At 50.6% G+C, this 12,160-nt stretch overlaps 1 long non-coding RNA gene and 1 pseudogene across 1 annotated transcript; one reads left to right on the top strand and one right to left on the bottom strand.

Moving 5' to 3' along the window:
• The window catches only part of LOC119157274, a 40,957-nt pseudogene extending 33,302 nt beyond the window's left edge, over positions 1-7,655 (bottom strand).
• Positions 7,511-9,781, top strand: LOC119157277. Its single transcript, XR_005107483.1, has 2 exons — positions 7,511-7,597; positions 9,370-9,781. It is a non-coding gene; the product is annotated as an uncharacterized LOC119157277 (long non-coding RNA).
• The last annotated feature ends 2,379 nt before the right edge of the window (positions 9,782-12,160 follow it).

The raw sequence follows: 12,160 nt of genomic DNA, 5'->3' as shown, positions 1-12,160 counted from the left end.
ATTGAAGATCCATCTTTAAAATGCAGCTCCTTGGACAATAAAACTGTTGTGTCAAACAAGCACACGCACCCCTCACCAATGGTGTTTTGGGGTTTTTCTTCATACCTTTGCTGCTTCGGCACAAGCCAGCAGTACAGAGGGCTTAGGCTACACTACGAAATGTGGCTTCTGTTTTGGGAGCTCTAACTAAACATGCAATGGACAGTCTTTAAGTTGGGAAAGCTGACAAAAAGCTTAAAACCAAATAAAATACAACACTTCTTTCATTTTTATAGAACTCCTTAGATTTGCATTTTTTATATAGAAATGAGAAATCAGGGGTTAGTCATGCTTTTTATGCTGTCTAAAGGCTTTATTCAGCAGTGCCTCCCCTGTCCATTGTTGTGTCCATCTTTTTTCAGATTCTCTGTAGCTGGAAGAAGTTTTTTTGCCAGCCACTGCAGACGAGTTTTCCTAAAAGGCACAACTGGTCCATTTAAGTATTCCTTCAGCATGATAATGATTTCAAAACTGCGCCTGCTGGTCTGAACCCAGATTTCATGTTCTACTTCCCCCTAACAAAATAAATATAACATTCTTTTCTGTAGCTGCTGCATTGCAACAGGGTCTCCAGGAAGGGATTCTGCATCCAGCCCATCATAAAGAATCACACAGAATTCAAGAGACTATTTTAAGACCAACACGCTCTACACTGATTATACACCTCAGTGGTGAAGATGAGAATGAGGAGTACAATGAAGAGGAAGAGAACTGTAAACCGTTTTTTTCTTTCTTTTACAAGGAAGAAGAATGGTGGGGTTTTTCCAACTTTTGCAATGCACTACACAAATGATTTCTTAAAATAAGCATTACATTTCTAGAAAAGAGCTGTCAACAAGTTTTTGAAATAGTTTGCCACTAATCTTCAAAATATTGGAGCTGATAGCCACCAGCTGTAGCTGACGCAGTCTTTTCTAATTCCTGTGAAATGCCTAGCTGCCTATTTCCATAGTGGTATCATTCCTAAATCTCCGTTTCTTTAAAGAGAGTTTAAAATGGGATCCACCAATCAGGTGATCAGGTCCACAATTCAGATGGTCATCAAAGAGTCTGCAAAATTTCTCAAATTTCAGGTACTTCTTTATGGGAAGCATACTCTTTGCTACTTTAACAGAATGTGTAGGTGTAGGTGTAGGTATTTACAAAGAGGCGTTTTGTAAAACGTTAGTTAAAACGTTGACTGTCTCTCACTTAGAGATGAGAGATTCTGAGGGAAGGAATGGATTGCACGTTCCCAGAGAGTGAAAGCGAGAGAACACCCTGCTCCCACGCGTTCCCTCCGTAAATGCCTGTGCTAGTTCTCAGGCGGCCCCAAGCTGCTTTTCACATCCCCCCTGCCCTTCAGGCTGGCTGGCAGGGCTGCCTGTTAGCACTCCCTCACTGCCTTTCAAGCTGCGTAAGCCCCAATCCCATCAACAAGACAAACGGGAGGGCTTTGCTATCCTTATTATCCTCAACGGAGACAGAGAAGGAGCACTCATGTCACCAGCTCTGCTGGCAGGCATCACAGGACAGCAGGTCTGAGCAGAGGGTTTGTGTCAAGCCCTCCCTGGGGACACGTTGATCCCAAAGGTTTCCTTTTGGGTGTCAAAGGGTGATTGCTTAGAAAAGGAGCGCTGAGGATGGCTTTGGAATCATTTAAGATCAACAAAGAGTAGCTTCTGAGTACGTGTTGGGCCTGCAGTTCCGTTGCACTTGGCAAGAGCTGCTGTTAAGGACTCCTTTTCCTGGCCAGAAGCAGAGTTTGTGGGCAGACAAAAACCAACAGAAAATCCAGAACCAACAGAAAATTCTTAAATCCCTTGCTGAGGAATTATCAAAAGCTTGACTCCGTTTAGTGCTTCTGGGTCTGAAGCTGAATTTCAGCAAGCAAAAGCATCTGCGACAACTCTTAGGTTGTGTGTCCTTTTGATGCTGCAAAACATAAATAATGCTACTTGCATGCATCTCAGTTAAATGTACCGTGGCTAGCTTCTTCAACCAGTCTGGAGCTTAAAGGTCAGCTTCAAAATGCTGCCTGGTGTACTTTTTTCTAAACATAGCTTCAGTCCGCTTGGAAGAAAATGCGATTGGCTACACAAGTCTTGATGCAAGGTAGAAACAAAGCCTATTTGTAGCCTAACATGAGCATCAAATAATAATTACCTGATCAACAGACTGACAACCTGGCTGAAGACAATGCTACCAAAGAGGATAAAGTACAGGCTACGATGATACAGTCTTGCTGTGAATACAACCCAGTCAAGTAACTGTCAGGTATGTTCTTTGAAGGTTATGGGAACATTGTAGAGATGTTTGTTTTAAGAAGATAGATACATGCATATGTTTTCCTTTTTTTTTTTTTTTTCTTTTACAAAAAACTTCTAGTTACATGAAAGACCCCTGGGATCCACGTCCACCATCAAACATTTGTTTTTGTTGTGGAAACCCTGGCCACAATAAAAAGAACTGCCCAACAAAATGGGTCAGTTTGTGGGGCACTTCTGATGCTACCGAACATTTTAGGGTTTTTACCTTGGCATTTATGTGACAAAGACATGAACACTCCCAGTCAGAATTGTTTCTCTTGGGGTGAAATACAGAGGTTATATGGCAATGTTGCAAAGCCCTTCCAAATTCAAGGGAAGCCTGGAATTATGAATTACAGCAAAGCAGTAGTTAAGTCACAGTGCAATTTGATGGCATCACATGAATTTATCAGGACATTTAAGCTTTTGAAAATACTTCAAGGACAAAATGCTTAAAAGTTTTTACGATGGCTGGACAAAAAGTGGGATGATGCAAAAAACAAGGGTTCCTTTTGTCACTTTTCACTAAGCTTGCAGAATGTAACTTATACAGAGATACTATAAAATGGTGCATAGGCACAGCATGTTAACCATAACTGAGGATGTGTGTCAAAGGTAAAGCCGTTGATTTGGTAACACATCTGTAGTGAGAATGATGTTGCTGTCTGCTGGGAGAGGGGGGGAAGAGAGTAAGACATTCTGCCCCTCTACGCCTTGCCCTTAACATATTGTTATCATGCCCGAGACAGATTTTTTTTTTATTTTTTTTATCTAGGAAGAAGGAGATTGAGTTCAAATCTCTATTCTGTGTGCTGCTTTTTAAAACCCCAGGGCATCTGTCCTTTTTGGAGTAAAATGGTGAGTCTAGCCTATAGCAGGCCAGGGAAAGGCTGCTGAGTACTTCCTTCCCTGCGTTTTCTCCTGCCCTTTTTGACTGTGGCACTGAAGGCCACTGCTGCTTGGGAGCCCCCATCCCTAATACAACAGCCCAACATTCCTGTTGAAGCTGAGTAAGCTTGGTTTTGGTTAGCTAACAAATATGAAGTCGTTCTCCTGAAGCAAGTGGTGGAGTCATAGTATACTACCGCGTGTGGGTTAGTGTCCCACAACCCAGGGGAAAAGTGTCTGAGCTGCAGCAGCTAGCAAACTAGTTGTCCAATACAACAGTTGAAGGGAAAGTCTGGCACTTCCCCTGTTCCAGCCTTGTAGTCCTGCTACTTCTTGTTGTGCGTGGTGAGCATAAGGACCGCTGAGCTGACTGGAATTGGCTGAAATAAGGACTGGTCGAGCTGACCAAACTTTTTTCTAGGTGAGTCTCCCCTAGAAAAAGACCATTACTATAGTCATAGAGCAAACACCCTAAAAATCATTCTTCTTGTTTAAGTTTTGTAAGAAATATATATATATAAATATAAAGAAATATTTATAGAACTGTATAGATCTGTGCTAGAAAACCTAGGACATCTACTTACAGGTAGCTCAGTAGAACTCCTTCTTACTGATTCAAAACAATCCATCCAAGACACAAGCTGAGGAAAAACTTCTTCTGTTTTTGAGTCGATTACTGTACTCTGGCAGCAGCACATTGCTGGAGACAGAAGAGGAGAATTAATGTCTTCTGGAAGAATACAGTGTCCAAAAGAAATGCAAACCCAGCATCATTAAATCTGCACCCCAATCCAGAATGTTAACTGTGTCCTCAGCAGCATCAAAACAGGTTTGCAAATGCATGAAATTTATAACTATTGCATGTATTGTTGCGATGACATAATGAAAATAAAAGGCATACCCAGTGACTAATGTTCACTCTGATTGAATACTTATTTCCATTGAATTTTAAACTCACTGGGTAAAAAACTTGCTCAACTTTTTTTTTTTTCCTGGAAAGGATCCCTTTAGCAAGTGTTGTGACCATTCCTTAAATGGTTTTCAGTTCATCGGTTCCCCTAAAGAATTCTCCAGTTAACCTCATTCTATTATGCACGTGTGAAATATTTTTTTCCTTCCTAGCCTGAAGTTTTCTTTTAACCTAAACGTAGATAGCTTAAATTGATATCACCTAGGCTCTTTTATCTTTATGCTACTCTTTTCCAATAGCCATGATGTTTTGTTTGCCTCTCAGATGGGAAAAGTGTGTGGTTGTAGAATGGTAGTGCATTTTTGTCTGTGGGGCAAAAAAACAAGGGCATATTGGAACCCCACGGTTACAGCTCTGAACGTTAAAGCTTGATCTGTTCACGCATTCCTGCTTGGCAGCATTTAATCCTGGCACAGAAAGGGAATTCTGAAGTCCCTGCGTAGGTGATACTCAGTTCAGTTGAGCAGCTTAGCAGCAGGCTACTTCTAGATCTAACAAAAAAGAGTGAAAAGAATAGTGATTTGAATTTGAAAAAAACAAGGGACGGACACACACCAGAATACAGTAATATTACCCAGAAATCCTGTGTCTTTGCATCTCACGTACATTCTCATTGTTTCTTCACTCCTTTCCTGTTTGCACAGGTGAAATGGATCAGCACTTCATCTGGCAAGTTGTTTTTCTTCCCTTCCTCCTGAAGGGGAGGCAACTCCCTGAAACTCCTGGAGAGCAGATAGAGATAAGGAGCATTAGATGCGGGAGCTGGAGCAATATCAGAAGACTGAGGCCTATGAAGTCTTTAGCAGGAGAGCACAAGACAGACAAAAAGGCAAATCACACAGACAAGGTATTGAACGGGACAAAGAGATGTGCCTGGAACAACAGAAGATTCCCAGCTGGCTGTGCAGACTGACTCTCGTTTACAGCCTTTGATTTAAAGGCTTGTTAAAATGTGGATGCTCATCTCAGGGAGCTCACCTGTGGGCATGAAACAGAACATTTTTATTCCCGCAGATCCAGGTTTCATAAACATGGCATATAGCAATATACACTAGAAACAGCAATTGTCATCAGCAGTGGCCAAACCATTGTTAATTGTTCTCCATTGTTCTGTTATTGCTTGTTAAAGACAATGTGTTTTGAATTAGGAAATTTAAAGTGCTGAAGCAGCTAAAGTGGCAGAACCAGGCCTCGTCCCCAGTATAGCCCTAATCCAAGCCTGGTTTAACACCCAGTCCAGTTAATCAGTGGGAGAACAGAGAAACAACAGATCATCCATTTGTGCACACAGGTGCACAATTTCTAGAAAAATTAGTAGATGTGACTAGGAATTGCTTGTTCAAAGACTAAGTGTGCTTGAAGGAGTGTGTGAGTTAAAGCTGGCAGAGATCATGATCCGAGGAGGAGCCTGGAACCCAGGCAGAGACTGGAACCGAATAGATCAGTCAGCTGGGACAGGGTCAGGTGAGGGATTTGCAGAACTGACACGACCAAAGGAAACTTCTAAAAACTTCGGACACTGACTAATGATTTGGTAAGTGTATATAAGCCGTGCTGTATCCCTTTGCTCTGCCACTCGCTGGGGTGGTAGCCCAGCTCTGAGTTGTGATTAAAGCAAACCAAATTTAACAAAGTTGTGATTATACCAAACCAAAGCTGCCGGCAACTAGGTGAAATCACCTGATGAGACTTGGACATGGGTAATTCCAGACACAGACCTGAAAGTGCTCTTGCGTTTAAATTTTAAAAATCGCAGACTGGTGAGGAAGGTAATCAATTTGATAAGAATGGAAAATAGACCCAGCATTGGAAGGGGGGCAGCCCTTGCTGAGGTTTTAGAGAACTGGGAAAAGATACCCCCGGCACAGGCTTTGCTGAAATGAAAATTCATTATTTTGTGCCAGGAGGAATGGCCATTCCTGACTCGTACTAGAGGAGGACCCATGGATATGTGGCCTCCTAGAGGAACTTCTAAGCCTCATAAACAAAAAAATGTTGAGAGTAATTTTAGAAGACTTTGGCAGCCAGGATATTGATTATTGGTATATTCGGTATAATTTGGCACAGCAAAGACATGAATCACCTAGAAGAAGGGTCCTAGCTAATGCAACTGCAAATTATTTTTTTTATTTGTTAGTTGTTTAACTTATTCTCACCCTCACATACCCTTCCCCTGAGTCGTTTGCCTCAGTATCATGTGTATTCTGTGTATTAGTTAACAATTGTTAACTAGTTATTTTGCCCCTTCCAAATCTTTCATCTTTGTGCATTACATGCCCAAAATGTGGGTGAAAGGACAGGATAGAGGCTTTTCTATAGGCTTGCTTTCCAACTAATCACCACCAACAGAGAGAGGAACAAACTCCAAAGCAGGGAACATCTTGAGGTTTGCCTGTGGCACACTGTGAGCTCACAGGAATGACTTAATTGCCACTCATCCTCTTGGCTTCATACTACTACTATAGCAACCTCTGGACAACACTTTTCTTATGGTACATACGCACAACTGTTCCAGTACTTCTAATCTCTCCCCAGATCAGCATGTCCCTGACATCAAGTTAGTTTCAGTTTCCCTTCTGGAATTTAACTACTACTTTTAATTAAACAAGGACCTCACAGATGAAGACAAACTACAAGAAGGAATGTCAAATGCATCTATCAAAAAATAAAACCCCAAGCCACTTTCTTGTCAAACTTTAGTTCCTTCGTGTTTTACTCACCAAGAATCAGTGCGGGATGGCACACAACGTATAGTATAAAGCAGTAAGCATAATGCCTTCAAAGACACCATGTACTCCCAGAGGAGTACAATGTCACTTTTCTGACTCACAAGGGAGAAAATGAATTGTGGCCGCTGAACATCCAGCATTCAGAAAAAGACGGAATGCAGCACCAGCCTGCGGACGGGGCTGGCTGAGCTGGAGGGACGCGTGCTGCTCTCTGTACACGAGGCCAGCCAGCTCTCCCCAGCCAGCTGCGTGCAGCTGTGCAACACAGGAGAAAACCAGAGGCACTCAAGAGATGAAAATGGCAAATGGATGAAAATTTGTGCAATGAATGCAAATTGTGCAATGAATGCAAAAAATCTGAGGAGGTAAGGCATACTTCAAGGACAAAACTCCATGCTTTTGCTCCGGTGAGAACTTACTGCTATTTCATCTCCCCTCCTCAGGCTTCTGCTCAGCGTTTCCAGCAGGATCAGAGGGCTCATTCTGCAGCTGCCGAACCTGGGACAACTCCTCTGCCCCATGTGGGTTATTCACTGACTGTCAAGTTCCACCACCGAACGAGCTCGTCTGAAAAAGCCCAGAACAGCAAAACCCTTGAACCGTCGATGCCCTGCCTGGCAGCCACCCTGACAGCGGCAGCTGCATTTTACCCGAAAAAAGCCTCCTGCAGCATGTGCGCTCCCGTGAGGGGCCCGTTCTCTCTAATCCCCCCCGGAGCAGTCTCCCCCCGTGCCCGGCCGACCCCCCCCTGCCGCGGGGGCTCCGCAGGCGCCGCTCCCTGCCCGCACCGGGGCTACCGGCACCCGCGCCAAGGCAGCGCCCGGCGCACCGGGCCCGGCTGAGCCGTCACGGCAGGGCCGGGGGCGGGGGGGCTGCGGGCCCGGCTGCGGGGGGCAGCTGCGCGGGGCGAGCGGGGCAGCGGCAGGCTCGGGGGAGCTCTGGGGAGGCGCCAGCCGCCGCCGCCGCCGCCCCCCCCCCGGCTCTCGGGGCCCCCGGGCCGCCCCCCCCGGGGCCGCGGCGGAAGGAGCCCCCCCTCGGGCCCGCTCGCCGCCCCCGCCGGGCTCGCCCCCCGCAGCAAAGCGCCCCCGGCGCCGCTCCGGCCCGCAGCGCCGCCAGCCCCCGGCACGGCCCGGGCAGCGCGGCCGCAGCCGAGTGCCGGCAGCCGGCACCGCCCGGCGCTCCCGACACGGCGCGGCCGCCCCCCGGCAGCGCTGCCCCCGGGCCCCCAGCGCGGCTCCGGCCCCCCCGGCCCCGCTCCCCGCCCCGGCCCGGGCCCCGCCGCCCCCCCGGCGCTCTCCCCCGCGCCCGCCGCTCGCCGCCCCGGCCCCCGCTCACCTGCCCCGGCGCGGGCGCGGCCCGGCGGCGCTCAGCGGCCGCTCCGCTCCCCGCCCCGGCCCCGCCGCCGGCAGCCGCCCCGCTACAGGGAGGGGCCGCCGCCGCCGGCCCCGCTGCCCGCCGCGGGGTCCCCTCGCCCCGGGGTCCCCCCGCCCCGGCCCTCAGCCGGAGCCCCGCGGGGAAAGGGGCCCTGGCCCGACCCCTCCCCCGGGCTCCCTCGCAGCCCCTCGCCCGGCGCCGAGGGGGCGCGGACGCACCCGCGGGCGGCGGCGGGGAGCGAGCCCCGGGAGCGAGCCTGCTGCGGGGCTGGAGGCCCCCGCGCCCCCCCTGCCCCGGGACGCTTCGGCCGTCGTTCCCCGAGCCGCGCTCGCCGTTCCGGGGGGCTTGGCGACGCTCCCCTCCGTGCCCGCGCCGGGACGGGCTCCCCAGGGCACGGACGCCCCCGGCCCCAGACCTGCCCCCCCCCCCCCCCGGCATGTGGGCACATGAAGGAGACCCCAGCGGGGCGCGGAGGGGCTGGGGCGGGTGCGGGGCGGGTGCGGGGCAGGGGGAGCTGAGCTGAAGGGGGCGCTGGGCGAGCGGGGCCGCTCGGAACGCGGCGCGTCCTCTCGCAGCCCGAGCGGGCTGGACTCTGAACGCCGCTGTCACGGCTGCTCGTTGCGGGTTTGCACACGTGCCTGGCACAAAAGCAAACGCTCCGGCTGGTGCTGGAAAATGCCTTATCCCTTCCGTAGCTGTTCCGCCTGGGACAGAGTTAATTTCCCCCTGGTAGCTGGCACAGACCTGTGATTTGCTGTGGGACGAGCCCCAGGCTAGTAACACGCTGTTGCGTGCTGCCCGGCAGCGCCCTCGCACCAGCGAGAGGGCTGGGGGCACCGGAGGCTGGGAGGGGACACGGCCGGGACAGCTGACCCACTGGCCAAAGGGCTGTGCCATACCTTATTTCATGCTCAGTGTATAAACCGGGGGAAAGCTGGCCAGGGGGCCGTGCTCGGGAGCCGGCTGGGCAGCAGTTAGTAGGGGGCGAGCAACTGCGTTGTGCATCACTTGTATACTCTAATTCTTTTCTTATTCCACTTCCTTTTCTGTCCTGTTAAACTGTCTTTATCTCAACCCACAGATTTGACACCAGCAACACTCCGCCACCACCCCCCCAGTTCTATCCCCCAACCCGCTGGGGTGGGGGGGCATGGGGCAGGACAAAATGAGCCAAAGTGCCACCTGTGTGGTATTTAGCTGCTTGCCAGGTTCAACCACACCACCGCCCTTGCAGCACCGCTCAGGGAGATAACCCCATGAGGCCGCAGGACGAGGCTGTACCATCATCAGAATCCAGGCTTACGGATCCACCGCAACAGCCACAGCCCTTGTGCTGCTGCTGCATGTCTTGCTCGCTTGGTCAATAAAGTCCAAAGTGTAAAACTTCAAAGAGCAAAATGAAAAATAAAGAACAAATCTCGGTAATTCACTTTCTACTAAAAAAAGTGTGGGTATGTTTATGTGCATCCAATAAAAATACTTACAGTGTGGAAGTGTTTGATTTTTGTTTTGCACTATTGGAACTTGCATAGCTGTGAACTGGTACTATTAAATTACCCATCTCCAAAATACAGTTATAATTTGACTAGGGTGGGGGTTTTTGTTACATAATTGGGAGTGACATCTGGCCAGCTGTGCTGCCCAAGAGAGATGCTACTGATCTGCCAGGGAAATGTGCCATTGCAGGAAGGAGACAAACAAAGTACTTCGGAGCACTCCTTCAAAACATCGGGGAAAATCCCATAACATTCAGCTGCACCTTTTTAAACATTGATGCCAAAATGGCACAGAGTAACGGCTCCGAGACAAATTTTGTCTGTAAGTAGCAGCTGGTTCACACCAGACAAACTAGCCCCAAAGTTTTCAGTGAAAAGTCAGGTAATTTATAGTTTTCATGAGAGGTTACAACATCTTTACATACATATTCGTTTGATTTCTACATCTAATCATTCTATTCATAATAGGTGGGATCTAGGTGGAGTAAACCTTTCAGTTTTCTTTGTTCAACGATCTCTTGACTCAGGGTCTCCTTATCTCCTTCAGGTGCTCACCTTACCTTTTCTAGTTATTCAGAGTACATTCCTTTAACGTGGTCAGTGGAACCTTTTCTAATTATTCAGACTACATTCCTTAACTTTAACACCGTCAGTGGAACGGAACAGGCCAGCCATGCCGTCTTCACCTTATCTCAACACAAAGTTTTTCATCTTACCTCACACAAACGGAGCATCACCCAGAGCATTGTACCAAACCCATCCTGACTGATCTTTTTAAGACCTTGCTCTGTTTCAACATTGAGAACAAACCCCTAACTGCTTAGGGACACCTAATAAATTACGTGCTACCCCCCCACTCGACCCCACCCCCCAATCGACCCCACACCCCGACTCGACCCCACAACCCCAACTGACTCCAGCCCCTACACTTGACACCACCCCACACTCGACCTTAATCACCAAATCGACCCCACCCCCCCACTCGTCCCCACCCCTCGAATCGACCCAACCCACCGACTCGACCCCACCCCTCACTGGACACCACCCCCGACTCAACCCAACTCCACAACTCGACCCCACATCCCCACTCGAACCCACCCCCCGACTCCACCACACCCCCGACTTGACCCCTCCCCCCCATTTGACCCCACGTGCCCACTCGACCCCACCCCCCCACTCGATCCCACCCTCCCTCTCAAATCCACCCCCCCACTCGACCCCACATCCCCACTCGACCCCGACCCCTACTTGACCCCACCCCCCCATTCGACCCCACCCCCCCAACAGGACCCCTCCCCCCCACTCGACCCATCTCCCCCACTCGACCCTAACCCTAACCCTGACCCTAACCCTGACCCTAACCCTAACCTAACCCTAACCCTAACCTTAACTCTAACCCTAACCCTAACCTAACCCTGACCCTAACCTGACCCTGACCCTGACCCTAACCTGACCCTGACCCTAACCCTAACCCTAACCTAACCCCAGCCCTAACCCTAACCCTGACCCTGACCCTAACTCTAACCAACCCTAAACCCTTCTGCAGTACCCAATTTCTGTCGCTAGATGGCAGCAGCGCCCCACCAGCCCTGTGCTGAGCACCGGCCGGGCGAGCACTGGGCGGGATCTCAGCCCAGTTTACACCACCGGACCCCGGGAGCGCTCGCTGCGGCTGCGGGGTTCCCTTCGCTCTGCCCTTTGCCCACTCGCAGCCCGGGCATTAATGCTTATTGCCTCCGTATGCAAAAGCACCCACGTGGCTCAAGCTGTTAAATGCTTTCTGCATGACGCATTCCATTTTGCTGTGGGAAACAGGGGTGCATTTGCTCTGTTTGCATTTGGAAGCACGTTAGTAACAGCGATTTTAAATATATTTTATTGAAATAGAAGCGATTTTGCAGGAGTGCACTTTTTGAGTAGGACAAAGCGACTGCTGTGAATGTGTGGCTTGAGAAAAGCTCATACAAGTTTTCCCCTGCACAAGTAAGCCATTAGGAGCTGCTGCACGGTTTAACCTCTTGAGCCCATAGCCGTTCCCTGTGAGGGAAAAGTGAAGCGTTACCGGAATGAAGGGGTGCGGAGTACGCGGCAGGGCTGGAAGGTGGGACAAGGGAGCGGGGTCTTTCCTCCGCCTGCCTCTCCCCGCCCCCCCCTCCCCCAGGCAGCCGCTGTGGGCACAGCCCGCGCCCCGCGGGCGGCCTCCGCAGAGCCCCGGGGGCCGGCAGGCCGAGGGGAGCCCGCGGCGGCACCGAGCCCCTGCCCGCCCCGGCGCGGAACGGCAGCCGCAGCCCCTCCTCGGCCGGCTCCGGGCCGCGCTGCCCGGCGGGGCGGGGGGGGGGCCGGCGGGGGCGGCGGGGGCGGGGGCGGGGGGGGGGG

This window comes from Falco rusticolus, chromosome 14 (genome assembly GCF_015220075.1).
Source record: "Falco rusticolus isolate bFalRus1 chromosome 14, bFalRus1.pri, whole genome shotgun sequence".
Lineage (NCBI taxonomy): Eukaryota > Metazoa > Chordata > Aves > Falconiformes > Falconidae > Falco > Falco rusticolus.
This window is presented reverse-complemented; position numbering and strand designations above follow the sequence as displayed.